The 13,415-nt window shown below is 46.8% G+C and overlaps 1 protein-coding gene across 1 annotated transcript in view; it reads right to left on the bottom strand.

Annotated features, from left to right (window-relative positions):
- SOBP (sine oculis binding protein homolog) overlaps positions 1–13,415 on the bottom strand; it is a gene marked incomplete at its 5' end in the record, with an annotated part of 96,033 nt that overhangs the window by 17,401 nt on the left and 65,217 nt on the right. The window lies entirely within an intron of this gene.

Here is a 13,415-nt window from a genome sequence, read left to right as displayed (position 1 = left end):
GAAAGGTTTTCCCAGTTGTAAACCACTAGACACCAAAGTTCAAAAAATAGTCATTCTAGGCTTCAGAATCCATTACTTCAGAGAAATTATTGTGATTTCATTAACACATTAATTTTGCAACACCAACAGCTCTCACAGATGGTGAAGACATGATCTACAATTCAAATATGACTCTTGTTTGCACAAATGCCTTTCCTTCATATGGCATTTTAAACAAGAATTAATATGAGTAATCTTGCCATAGCTATAAACAGATAAACAGATGTCAGATTTTTCAGTGCCTTACTTTTTTGACAGAATTTTACGCACACACACAGAAAACCATTTTTGTCATTTACATTAGCTCTCAAAATACTCCACTGACAGAGATTTGTGGTGCTCTCTATCAGCACACTGAGCCCATGACCATGTCAGAATACATCACGGTATTGTTTGCTCTGCCTTTTCCAAACAGCCAAGATTAGCTTGTGTTGAAATGACTATCTTTTGTAGGGAAAAAAAAAAAAAAAAAAAAAAAAGGAATACGATTGTGAAAAGACTGCATTAAAAGGATAATTAATTTTAATAATGATCGGCCATATAAACAATTCAAAACAACATATGTCGGGCATCTGATTACCCATCTCATTTAACTCTCAGCTTTCCTTTAATATAAACAGTGGTGACATTTTTGACTTTTCAGCAATATATCTTTAATATATACGTACGGACGCACGCACGCACACCCCCCGACAGGCTATTAGACCGCTGATTTTGCCTGCGCAACCTTTGGGTTACCCGGTGTGGTGGCTGCTCCATACAACGTAGCCTGCTAAAAGTCTGCCCAGGTTTTATGGGGGTTTTGCGAGGCGCCAGCTCTCCCTCGGCTCCCGCAGCAGGGATCAGCGCTGGCGCAGCCAGCACGGGGGCTTTGCAACCCCTCGCCGCAAAGACGTGGCCGTGGGCACTGAACCATCCCGGGTATTTGGCAGGGCGATGGATTTTGCCACCCGCCCGGCAAATCAACACCGCCCCATCCCTGGATGAGCTGATGGAAACACCTTATAATTGACCTCCTGAAATTTTCTGGCTTGCCACAGCCTTCCCAAGCAGACAAAAGGGGAATTTGTGAGTCTATGCCGTGAATTAATAAGGTGCCGTTCATCTCAGTAATGCTGCTGCATTTACCTTAAAGAAATTTTTGCTCCAAAGCTCACTACTGCAGTAACAAAATGCTATCTATTTTGCACGTACAGTATTGGGATGTAAACCACTGCACTGCTTCTGCAGGGCAGGCTCTTGCTGCACGGGATGAGCAAAAAAGCAGGGGGTCTCCATGGGCAGGCTGTGGCAGGATGGAGCCCAGCCCAGCCCAGCACCCATCAGAGCAGTGCCTGTTTTTAGGGGAGACTCCAAGAGAGCGGTCCCGGAGGCGGGGGCAGTCACGGGACGGCGAGGCCAAGGCTTGCCCTTCCATACAGGCAAAGGAAGCAAACCAGCTCTGAACTTGTATGCCCGGTGCTAAAGAAGCACCAATAAATAGGAAAGAGTAGAAACAGCCCCCATATCTTTCTAGGAAGAGCCCCTTGGTGACTTTAATTAAGCAGCCTGAAAGAAAAAAATAAAACAAAAGGAAAAGCAAAAAAAAATAAAAAAATCACTTGTGGATTCTTTTCTAATCATTTAATTTTATTAGTTATCAGCTGAAAAATTCACAGAAATACTTTCATGTTTTATTGCTGTATTGATTTGTTTATCTCAAGTGGGCTCCTATGTCACTGGAAGCTAAACAAATATTTTCTCTTCCTGGGTAAAATATTTCGAAATCCTGCTTAGAAATTCTCTACTGATTTCTCCTGTTTTCAATAATTCACTGCGGTACAAGAAGCCCTGAAGTCTGCCTGCCTCCCTCACGTATTGATCAGAGACCTTTCTGTATATTTTATCACTAGATAAAATTAATTAAAGCCACAGAAATTAAAGGCAGTAATTCTGATCCTCTGCACATCCTGGCTGGGCCAAATATCTCATCATTATCTCATTGATTTTATGCAACATCCCAAAGTGTTGGGGTTAACATTGGTGAGAAATGTCTATCTGCTGCATCTATGTGTTTCGTTACTTTTGTGTCTAGTTATGTGAGCCATCAGTCTATGCAGATTACTTAAGATACGAGTATAAAATGTGCATGTCTCATGCAGGCATTAGGACACCTTAGGATACCACACTAAAACACAGAAAAACAGTCCCTGCCACGAGGAGGAAATTACTGGAGGAGAAAAAATATCACTTAAGAATTAATGAATCAAGTCTGTCTTACAGGATTGATCATTTAAGATGAGGTCAATGAATTTATGATACAAATGGCTATATCACTAGAGGTAATAAAATGGAGTAATATCATTCATTTTACATCTAACTAATGACGTGCTCAGAGTAATTACAGGCTGCTTCTAAAAGCCTACACTGATTAGTTCAGATGTGATAGGTGAAACATATATATCCTTCAGTTCAATACAATAACATTTTATCTATAAAATACGCGGCAAATGTCTTATTTTTTAGGTACTTGCATTCCGTACAGAGCACCATTACTCTTCATAAGCAGCTCAAAGCCTCTCTGTTCATCTATTCCTTTCGCTTCCTTTTTCCTGCCTTACCTTTCCCCTTCACCGTGCAATAAGAGGGGAGCTGAGCCAGTGTGGAGGGGCTGCAAATGCCACATAGGATTTGGCTCTGCTTCCACATGGGAGCAGCTCCCCCGGATGCCATAGGTTGGCCAGGAGAGTTGGTGCCGCGGGATCATGACCATCAGGTCTGCCCCAGTGCCCATGAAAGCGATGACCAGACCCCTTGTTATTGCAGTCACCCAGCTTCGAGCTTAACGCTGGATCCTGCTCACACTACGGCCAGCTAGAGCTTGGCCACCGGCCTCTGTAGGAGTAGGCACAAGGCTGGGGCATTTCCGAAGGGACTGAGAGAATACGTGCTGCAATGACAAGTTTCAGCCATTTCCAAACAAAGGCAACGATTGTACGTTTCTACCCCAAAGGAGGTGTGACCCTTTGTGCTGTGACCGACAAGGGACATAGGGCTGTGAAGCTGTCAGGGATGAAGGCTCCAGCCTTGCAAGGTGGTGCCAGACCCCCACAGCACCTCCATCTCCCTTGGCAAATACTCACAGCACTGCTCTGGGGCAAGCCCACGGCTCACCACAAGCGCCAAAGCACAAAAACTGAGTGACAGGAAGATCGGTAACGAGATAAGTGCCTATCTCACTCAGCCGTAACACAACAACCCTCAGGAAGATTGAATTCACCACACTGGGGCATGTCCAGCGCTAAACAACAGAATGAACATTTCCTTCAGTACGTTTAATGTATTTATATTTTGGTGGCGGCTTGCCAGTGCGCTACTTATAAGCTCAATGACTTGATACCATTCATCCGCTTGCCTGCGAAACGCCCGGCAAACCTACACCGCGGGGCTGCTCGGAAGACACCGCATCAGCAGAAACCCGACTCGCGCCCGATACGGGAACACCGAGGGATCCTGTGACGCTCACACTGCTCCAGCACAAAGAGGGGATGAAAGCCGTTCCCGTTGGCATCCGTATCTTTATTTTGTCAGAGACTTGGCCGTGAGGCGACCCCGCGGGCACAACATGGACGCCCTGTGGCGCTGCACGGGGCTGGGCCTAGGCCTTCAGGCGCGGGGTAATTAATGCTGTAACCAGCTGTCAAATTTAGGTGCAAAGTTCATCCATTAGTGCCATCCACCAACAGCCTCTGAATGATAATCTCGTATCCAATGCTATTTCATTAAGAAATACGCGTGCTAAAAGATATTTGCAGCAAAGGCTGTCAGGTTTTTGACGCCTACCAAAGGCTGGATGCGGCAGCAGTCTAGATAGCAGGAAATGGCTTGAAATGCTCAGAGAGGTTTCCAGCAAATATCCACTTGGGTCACACCAGCACTCTCACACAACTCAGCCTCACTCCCCTGTGCCCGGATCACCCAGGCTGTGGCACAGACACCACAGTGCCTTGCCACCCAGTCTCAGCAGGGCAAGGCTGCAAAGCATCACCAGCAAGACACCAGGGAAAATCTCAGTGTGTTTAAAGGAAAGAAAGCAGACCTGCATGTCCTGAAGCACCAAGTGCCTAGCTGTCTTTAAAGCGTGAAGGAATATAAAACCTCCCCCAGCTACCCTCACCAGCACCCTCAGCTTGCTGGGCAGCATGGCTTCCTGCTGCCTTGCTCCCTTTCTCCACCACCAAAGCTTCTCTTCAGAGCAAGCCACCCAAAAGGCAATAGTCATCTCTATGCAAATCCCCTCACAGATCCCACCCGGGGTGCTAAATCCTGTGCAGAGCTCCATCTCCTCAGCCTGCTGCATGACCAAGCATGGAGAAGCTTTGGGCCAAGAGCCTTATCTTAAGCACTGATGCGTTCAACACCTGTGAGCAGGGAGAAACTCTGGGTTGGATCAACTCCAGCAAGCAGCAGCAGCCACCCAGAGGTCTGTCCCAGCACTTCATCCCCACCCCATTCACCTCCTGGGGGCTGCCCCATGGAGATAATCCCTCAGAGGGAGGGCAGGAGGGTACCCTCAGCTGTGTTTGCCTCAGCTCCAAGGCGCCTGAGCTCCCTTTTAGCATTTTCTGACTCAGAAAGAAGATGAATATTAAGAAGCAGAAGCTAGGCACCCTGCTGTGCCGTCTGGGAAACCGAGCACGTGGAGACCTCCAGCAGGACACGGCCACGCTCTGCTCAGATGTGCAGGGTCAGAGTGAGGAGGAGGAGGTGGGTGTGCTCCACCCAGAGACAACAGCAAAAGACAAACTCCTTTGAGAGGTTAGCAGTAATCAGCACAGCAGAATTCAGATTCATAACGGAAAAGGCTTTTTTTTATTCTCTTTTCATAATGCTGTTGTGCTTTTTTTTTTTTTTTTTTTTTTCACAGGGCTTCCTCAGGAGGGCTTCCTCCTGAGAAAAACATAGTGTCTGGGGAGGGGACGCAGAGCTCAGCATGTCCAGCACCATGTGCTGGCCCACAGGGAGGGACGCAGACTGCACCAAGAGGCAGGAGCAGCTCACAGCATCTACTTTCAAGACAGCTGTAACCAAAATTCATGCCTCAGCCACCATTACTGAGAATTAATGCTCTTTCACCACCAAATCACAAATAATAGGTGGCATCCAGCACGGTGGCTCTAAGCAGTTATCCAGGCTGGATCACCATTTGCAGCGTGCTTATTGCACAGCATTCGGCGTGTTTATTGTGTCGGGGTTTTGCTGCCCAAGATGCCTCATGATAATTTTTCATTACGATTGTTCCACTTGAATGGAATGATTATTATAAAAAATAAAGAAATAAATAACAAAAACGTCATTCCAGCTGAAACCTGCTGCGAAGGAACCCCGAGGCAGGCTCTAACTGTGAATGTGGTTATAATACAGCTCGTAGCAATGCTAGGTGTGAATGGAAACAGATTTTTACAATGTTTGTAGCTTTGTGCAAAAACAGTTTACAAAACAGAACACTGCAGTCGCCTGCAACTTAAAACCGTCCTGCAACAAATTTCAAGTTTTTTCAGCCTTTTCTGCTCGCTTGCTTTTCCTTTTGGTGATGTAACCCCCCTCAACTTTTCTACCTGAAATCCTTTACTGCAGCTTTTTGAGGAGCGAATACTGAATTTCTGTCATTTAAATGCAAGACCTACCCTGTCTCCATTTTTCACTCTAATTATGCAAAACTCTAAGCTACGTGAAGCATAAGGAGAAAATAGAGCTATTTGGCAATTAATGGCTAATGATAAACTGATTTCATCTTTGAATCATTGCGGTTGTCACCTGTGTTATTTAAAACACAGTCTTTTCACTTGCGCTCCTTTGTTTTGAAGGGCTTTTTAGTGCTTCTGGCCAAAAGCAATGAGTCTAAGTTATGCTAATGCCCGGTGGAAATCCAGGTTGGTTCTCGTTTCATCAGAGTGGCTACATATTTGATTTTGCGTATAAACAGCTGAGCTCTGTGTTTCCAGCTTCAGTCTGAGGCTTTGAAACCGCCGGAAGAACTCTGGATCTGAAAGCAGTGGTGAAGCCCACAGCCTGGTGGGCAAAACTTCAGGGAAAATGGATGTAGTGTGACGGGGGATTTGCCAAGAGGGAAGTTCTTCTCCCCAGAAGCCTTCCTGTCTGAAATAAGACAGAATGGGACAAGAACAGCGTTTAAAGCTTAAAATCTGTAATGCGGGGTTTTTACACACGTGCTACAGAGGAGCTGATTGCAGGGCACATCCACACTGCTGTTTCACTACTGATGGCTATGGCCATCATGCCAGCAGTGCCATAAGCCCTGAATACAATTAACAGGCTGCAGAAGATGAAAGAAGGGAAAGAAGGTGATTTTCCTTTTCTGTGATCCTTGAGCTGCTCATGCCACGGTGAGAGCTTTGCTTCTTCCTAAAGGTGACAGGAAAGCGCCTCCTCGAACTGCTGCCGCTACAGCCCTGCAAAGCAGGAGCAGTGAGAAGTGCTGTGAACACCTTGAGAAGAGGACAAGGACTGTCAGCGCTGAATGCTCAGGAAACCAAAAGAAAGAAAACAAAGCCAGCGGCTGGAAAAAACACTTTAGGGGCCTGTAAGTGCTCCTTCACAGCGTCTCATGCCTGCCACCTCTTTGGGGCAGCAGGGGAAGGCTGCAGTAGGACATCCCCATCTCCCTCTCTCTCAGAGAGTGGAAATGCCTTTCCTCTCCAGCCCTGGAGCCCCACGCTCCCAGCCAGGGGCTGCAGGACACGGTCGAACACCACTGCAGGTTTTTTCTGCAGGGCAGATGTCAGCCAGCAGAAGAGGAGGAAATAATGGAGCCTGCACGCTTTCCAGCACTCCCCGCAAGAAGCCCCAGCAACCACAGAAAGGAAGGGCAACTGCGAGCCATGAACACTGCAAATGCTTCCAGCAAATTGCTTTGAGAACCACAGGTGCTGTTAAGCACAGGAAACTTGAAGGCAAAATAGGAGAGGAGCACTTTGCTAACCTTGAATAGTGTCTCCCTTAGAAAATGACCAAAATCTTCACTTTTAACAACCTCACGCTACCACGTCTGCAGACATCTTCAGAAGCCAGATGAAGATTTATATTCTCTAATTAATTCACTTTCTTATTCAGTGCCCGAATAAACATGTTCACCCTATTTTTCTGAACAAAACTTTATTCTGGTCATATAGCAAAGTAACATTGTGAGACGGAAAATAACCCATGTGGCTCATCTGTCTAGAATTTATATCTAGTAATATCTTATATGTATTTTTTCTCCAATATATTTTCCTTTTAATATTCAAGAGAATATAAAAATAACAATAAAACCCCCTCCATTATGTTTCCAGTGGCTCATAAGATGGTTGACAGGACTATAAATGTAATAATGAGGAGGTTTGAGGGGCAGGTTAATGTTTTTTGCTAACACATGATGCTTTCGCCTAAGGCTTTGCTGGAGGCCAGTACCACTTCACCTGGACTGAAATCACCACTGAACGCCCATTAAATCACTCAGACTTAAATGTAACACCACTGGGTCCAGAAAATATTACTGTAATCCAGATTTGAAATATCATTAGTCTGAGGAATAGCAAGTAGGAATGCAATCTGAAACCTCGAGAAGTCTTTATTTACCTGCAATGAAGAGTTTTAGGTCTAATTCTTCCTCTCACCTCTGCCATTTCAGTGTGCTGTAACCCTCACAGTGTTGTTTCTTCTGATTTATGCCTGGACAAGCAAGAGGCTTGCAGAATAGAAGTCTCTGGGTGCTTTGCACTACATATATACCTTCAAATATATGTATGTGGAGTATACATGTATATATTTTCCACCTGTCTATCTAGGTCGGGGATCTTCAGACTTTATTATTACATGGTAATCTTTGTCATGCAATAACATCTAGAGGCCAGGACCACTTGCTGTAAAACTCACATTACCACAGCGTGGGCTGCAGCAGAACTCTCGCCACCTACCTGGGGCAGGCCCCCTGCACACTTTTCCCCACCTTTCCCAACCATATAAAATCCTTGAGGGACTACATCAGCTGCCAACTTGGAAAAATAGCGTTAGGGAAATATTGACTTGATTAGGGAAAGATTGACTTGAGCGTTAGTAAAAATGGATGAGAAAAAAAAAAAAGATCAAAACTTTCCAAGAGGAGCTTTGCCGGGTTTCAGTCTACGAGGCTTTGAAGGGAGTCAAAACTGTTCCAGATTTGACTGCTTGTGATTCACACGTGGGGAATTACTGGTTGGTGATGGTACGCACCAGCCCGCACCCCAGCTTGAAGAGCAGCCTCCTCTCTGGAAACCACATCTGATTAGAACAACCCTGGGCCAGATCCAAAACGCGCCTGGATCAAGGGAAAGTTTCTCACATCGGTTTCGGAGCGGGGCCGGGACGTGTCCCATCCGTGCAGATTGGGCATGGAGAGTGGAACTCATTTTCCTGCTTCCCCTGGGGTTGGGGTCTGGAGAAGATGAAGCCAAGCACGTGCAGCCACTCTGCCTCGCACACAGATTCTGCATCCCTCCAGCTCCTCCTGCTCCAAAGCTCGGATTCTGGCTGAAACCCAGAGCCCACTGGTGCGGTCCCGGCACCCCTTCCCCTTCTCTGAGCATGAAGTCACAGGCTCAGAGAGGCTCCCACTGAGCGACTGCTAGACTCGCTCTACGCACTGCCACGTGGAGCAGGTATGGCTGAAATTAGGGGCAGGGAAAAGAAAAGGTGAGGAAAGCAACAGCATGCATGTCCTCCAGATTGGGAGAGGAGAGGAGAGGAGAGGAGAGGAGAGGAGAGGAGAGGAGAGGAGAGGAGAGGAGAGGAGAGGAGAGGAGAGGAGAGGAGAGGAGAGGAGAGGAGAGGAGAGGAGAGGAGAGGAGAGGAGAGGAGAGGAGAGGAGAGGAGAGGAGAGGAGAGGAGAGGAGAAAAACAAGAAAAAAAAACAGAGAAGAAGGGAAAAAAAAGCAAAAGAAAAGGGCAAAAAAGCAAAAGAAAAAGCAAAAGAGAAAAAAAAAGAAAGAAAAAAGAGAAAGAAGAAGCAGAAAAAGAAGAAAAAGAAGAAAAAGAAGAAGAAGAAAGATGAAAAGGGAAAGAGAAAGGGAAAGGAAAATAAAGAAAAAGAAAAAGAAAAAGAAAAAGAAAAAGAAAAAGAAAAAGAAAAAGAAAAAGAAAAAGAAAAAGAAAAAGAAAAAGAAAAAGAAAAAGAAAAAGAAAAAGAAAAAGAAAAAGAAAAGGAAAAGGAAAAAGAAAAAGAAAAGGAAAAAGAAAAAGAAAAAGAAAAAGAAAAAGAAAAAGAAAAAGAAAAAGAAAAAGAAAAAGAAAAAGAAAAAGAAAAAGAAAAAGAAAAAGAAAAAGAAAAGAAAGAATGAAAAAGAAAAAGAAAAAGAAAAAGAAAAAGAAAAAGAAAAAGAAAAAGAAAAAGAAAAAGAAAAAGAAAAAGGATAAAGAAATAAAATGTTTACTCTGTTGCTGGTAGGAGGGTTTTACCATGACTATTATGGCCACTAGCTATCTTAAACCACTGTTTTCCAGGATTTTAGTCTTAAACTAACAAACGAGGAGTTATGCAGGCCTGAAACTGCAGCCTAGAGCCGAACACACGGTGAAGTACTGTGTGTGAAAGCTTCCCAGCCCTCTTCCACTGCTGCCCCTCGTGTTTCACCAAGGCCATTCCTGCCGTGCGGCCGGGCCTGCTGTCACAGCACGTGCTGGCCGTGTCGAGGGGCAGCCCCTCCGACAGAAAACAGAAAATCCCCAAGTAACTTTGCACAGGAGGAAGGGTAGGGGGTGAAATCATCTGGATGGCCCAATTTTAGGCATTGCCTTTGGTCACCCAGCTCCGGGGCAGGCTGTAGGCATCTCTGGAGGGTGGATCAAGGCAGCCACGTAATGAGGAGCCTCTGAATTGGTGCCGGCAGGCTCTTTCTCTCCACTGATTACAGAAGGAGCAAGTTAACAGGCTCGTATGCTCTTTACCTTCACTCTGTATCTTTAATCCTCCTCTTAAAATGGGGAGAAGGCTTCCCCTTACCCAGCTCGCCTACTCGGAGCATGAGGTGTTTGAAACGGGGATCAGGTTTTCCTGCAAGTGTTTAGGGCATCGCAGGGTGGCCCTCAAACCACCACTATCACGTGAACAAAGTGCAATCACGAGGGGCTTTGCCCAAGCCCAGGCTTTAGGATTTGGTCCTCTGCAGTGCGTGTGCACACCCGCACCCTCGTATACACCTTGCTGTATGTGAAATGCTCGTTGCAGGACGCCAGACAGTAATTGGGGAAAGGAAGACAGAGTTTAGTGCAGCGTATTTACCAGTCGACGTGACTGGGAATTTCGGTTGCTGTTCACATTCACCCTGCACATTTATCACCCTGCCATATAGGAAGGGAGACGGCTGGGAGGTGGGGACATGCCAGTTAACCTCAGGCACTTGTCCAAGCACAACGAGAGAGCCGAGGTACGCACGAGGGCTGAAATTCCATTATAGGTTTTAAATAATTAAGCATGACATGTTTGGGAGCTCATTCCTTCCTATTCCTTGTTAAATAATTAATCTGTATTTACATCTATTGAACTTCATGAAGCTGTACACATAACAAATTTGCGTCAAGTTGCAGAAGGAAGATTTGCTTGTCTGACAGCACCACAAATGTTTCCTCTTCTATACAGTAGCTGCGGATACGTGGGATCAGTCATAATCCAATTCGGCTCGATGCTGCACATCGCAGACACGCGTGCAAGGGGCTTTCTAGCAGTTATTCACAAGTAATCACAACACCAAGAGAAGCTGCAAATCCCCAGAGGACAAAATGTGCTTCTAACAAACGCCTTAGAATAGCAAGAAGTGATTTGAGTTAGAAAAGAGTAAAAAAAATATATATAATGTGCTGTTCCTATTGAACATATGCATGACATTCAGGCTAATGGCACTTAATATATAAACCTTTACCTAGAGTGCTTCTCTTCCTATGTTATTTCCCTCTGTTTACCTCAGGCTCGAGCTCAAGAAGGTGTCACACACCCTGCAGGTCCCACCTAGCTGGAGCTGCACGCGATGCACCCAGCCAGCTCTGCTCAGACCTTTGGCACAACGAGGTGCCGCAAACGGGCTCCCGAAACCCCAGCTCTGCCCTGGGAGATGGCTCTGCAGCAACGGCATCAGGCTTACACGCTTATCGCGCACGTGATTTCCAGCTCGTGTTGGCTCCTATTTATAAGTAAGCAGATAGATGTGCATTCACTTAGGCAATTCTAGCTGGCATTCCTGCAGACTCGGTCCGAAAGCACAACGGAGTTATTTCCGTCTCAAACAGAATTACGCCTAATAGAAATGCTGCTGGCCAAACAGTTCCTTCAATTATAATAAATGGAGCAAAGCTGCCTTCAAACTGAGATCTCAGTTACACCTGCACAGTTATTCTGGAAGTTAATTAGATTGCACAGGGGTAAATATGGACTTAATGTGCTCTTCAGAGGCCTCGTAATGGCAGAAGACGTATTAGGGATAGAGTAAAGAAACCTGCTTCGCTTTCAAATCCCTGGCGGTCTTTGCAACGAAGGGGGAAAAACCATCTGCACCTGGAGGTGAAGCAGCCCGGTGCTGGAAATCATCGAAGGAAAGCCAGTCGCCATTCTGCTCCGTGGCAATCCCACACCGGCACCTCGCAGGGTGCACTAAAACACTCCTCCCAGTGCTCTTATTTTGTAATTATTTAAAAAAAAAAAACAAACAGTAATGCATAAATCAAGGACAGCCACCAGGTCCCAGAATGACAACTCTCCTGTTTGCTCCCGAGCTCCACTGTGGACAATTATATGGGAGCCTCATTGCAGTAGGTAGACAGGGTTCTGGGACTTCTATCAGAGGTGTTGGTTTAGAGATCGGTGCTTCTTAAAAATGCCTCTCTCCCCGCCCCCAGAATTCATGTTTTCACATAAATCCCGATTTTGGCATCCTCCTTTATTGTGGAGACATCTTCTGTGTGCTTGCTGGCTTATGCAAATCAACCAAATGTCCTATAAATTAGCCTGGAAATGCCGGGGATAATGAGCAGCGCAGTGTTAGAGGAAGGGCCCTGCCCAGGCAGGGAGAGCAGGAGGGCGCCGAGCCGCACAGCAAGGCAGGACACGGTGCCTCCCGTCCCAAAAAGCAAGGCTGACTGACCAGGATTGAGAAAAGGAGATACCTACAGATCAAAATCTGTGGTAATTATGTGTGGGGAAGACAACGTGCCCCTAGCTGCTGAAAGGCAAGCCCGCAGATCTCGGCTGTCTGGGCCAACACGTGCCACACCTTGCCCGTCTCCCCTCCCTGGGATGGAGGCAAAACCTGGAGCCTCCTCCCCGCTGGATTTTAAGAAGAAATGTTTCTGTGGGCTGCACACACACAAAGGGCTGGTTTCTCTGCCCCCGGCTCGGGCGGTGCGGGCGGAGGGGCGTGAGGCGACCCGTAATACATCAGCCGCCGGCTCACAAGCGCGCCGCTCGCCCTCGGTGCGCGCCTCGTTGGCACCGCGCACAGAATAATTACAGCTAGATTGAATTGGTGTGTGGGCACCTCAATTTGCAACATTACAATAATTAAATGACGCCGGTGTTCGGAAGGAGGGTATCTGAGAAATAAAGTGCTATTAGCACGGCTCGGCAGGGACGGCGCTCTCACAGGGCCTGTACCCCGTGTCCTGCTCTGGCTGTGTCCTGCAGCCATCCGGCCCCGGCCGGCAGCGGCGTGGGCAAAAGGGGTGAGATGAGGGCAAAGCAAGCAGGAGGAATTTATCATCACGATTCCATATCAGCCTCAGAAGGGCAAATATCTCCCTCGTACGAGCACGGGGCAGAGACAAAGAGAGCTGAGGGGACTTGGCTGGAGAAACGGGCCGAGATGCTGGCAGCGGGGCAGGTGAGAGGCAGCAGCCGTGCTCAGCGGTGCTGGCAGCAGCTGCTTCAATAACGTTTGAAACCCTCCTGCCCTCCTTTCCAGAGCTTCCACATGTAGATTCAAATCCCTGGACGTTCACAGGCAATTATTTTCTAATGATGCTAGAAGCGAAGCTTCCAGGCCGACGGCTTCAAAAAGGCTGCTGCCCAGCCGCGTTCTGCCGCTGACCTTTTCAAGACCTCGATAGCTACGAGACACCTAGGTAAGATAATTGGCCAAATTCAATGCTGGTGTAAGCCAGAGGTGACACAAGGCCCCGGCAAGCAGGAGAGAAGCTGCAGGAGCTAAGGAGCAAAGCTGATGGCTTCCACACAGGCAAGCGAGCAGAAAGACAGCGCTTGCTCGTTTTGATCTGCAAAGCCGACTTGTTTAAATACAAATTTTAGTGACAGCAGCCCCGTGGCATCTATCACTGCTTGCACTTTGGCTAAAAATAGTTGCGCTGGCTGGGGAGCT

The sequence above is a fragment of the Netta rufina genome, assembly GCF_964035555.1.
Source record: "Netta rufina genome assembly, chromosome: 3".
Taxonomy (NCBI): domain Eukaryota; kingdom Metazoa; phylum Chordata; class Aves; order Anseriformes; family Anatidae; genus Netta; species Netta rufina.
The sequence above is the reverse complement of the archived record's forward strand: the minus strand, read 5'-3'. Positions and strand labels throughout refer to the sequence as shown.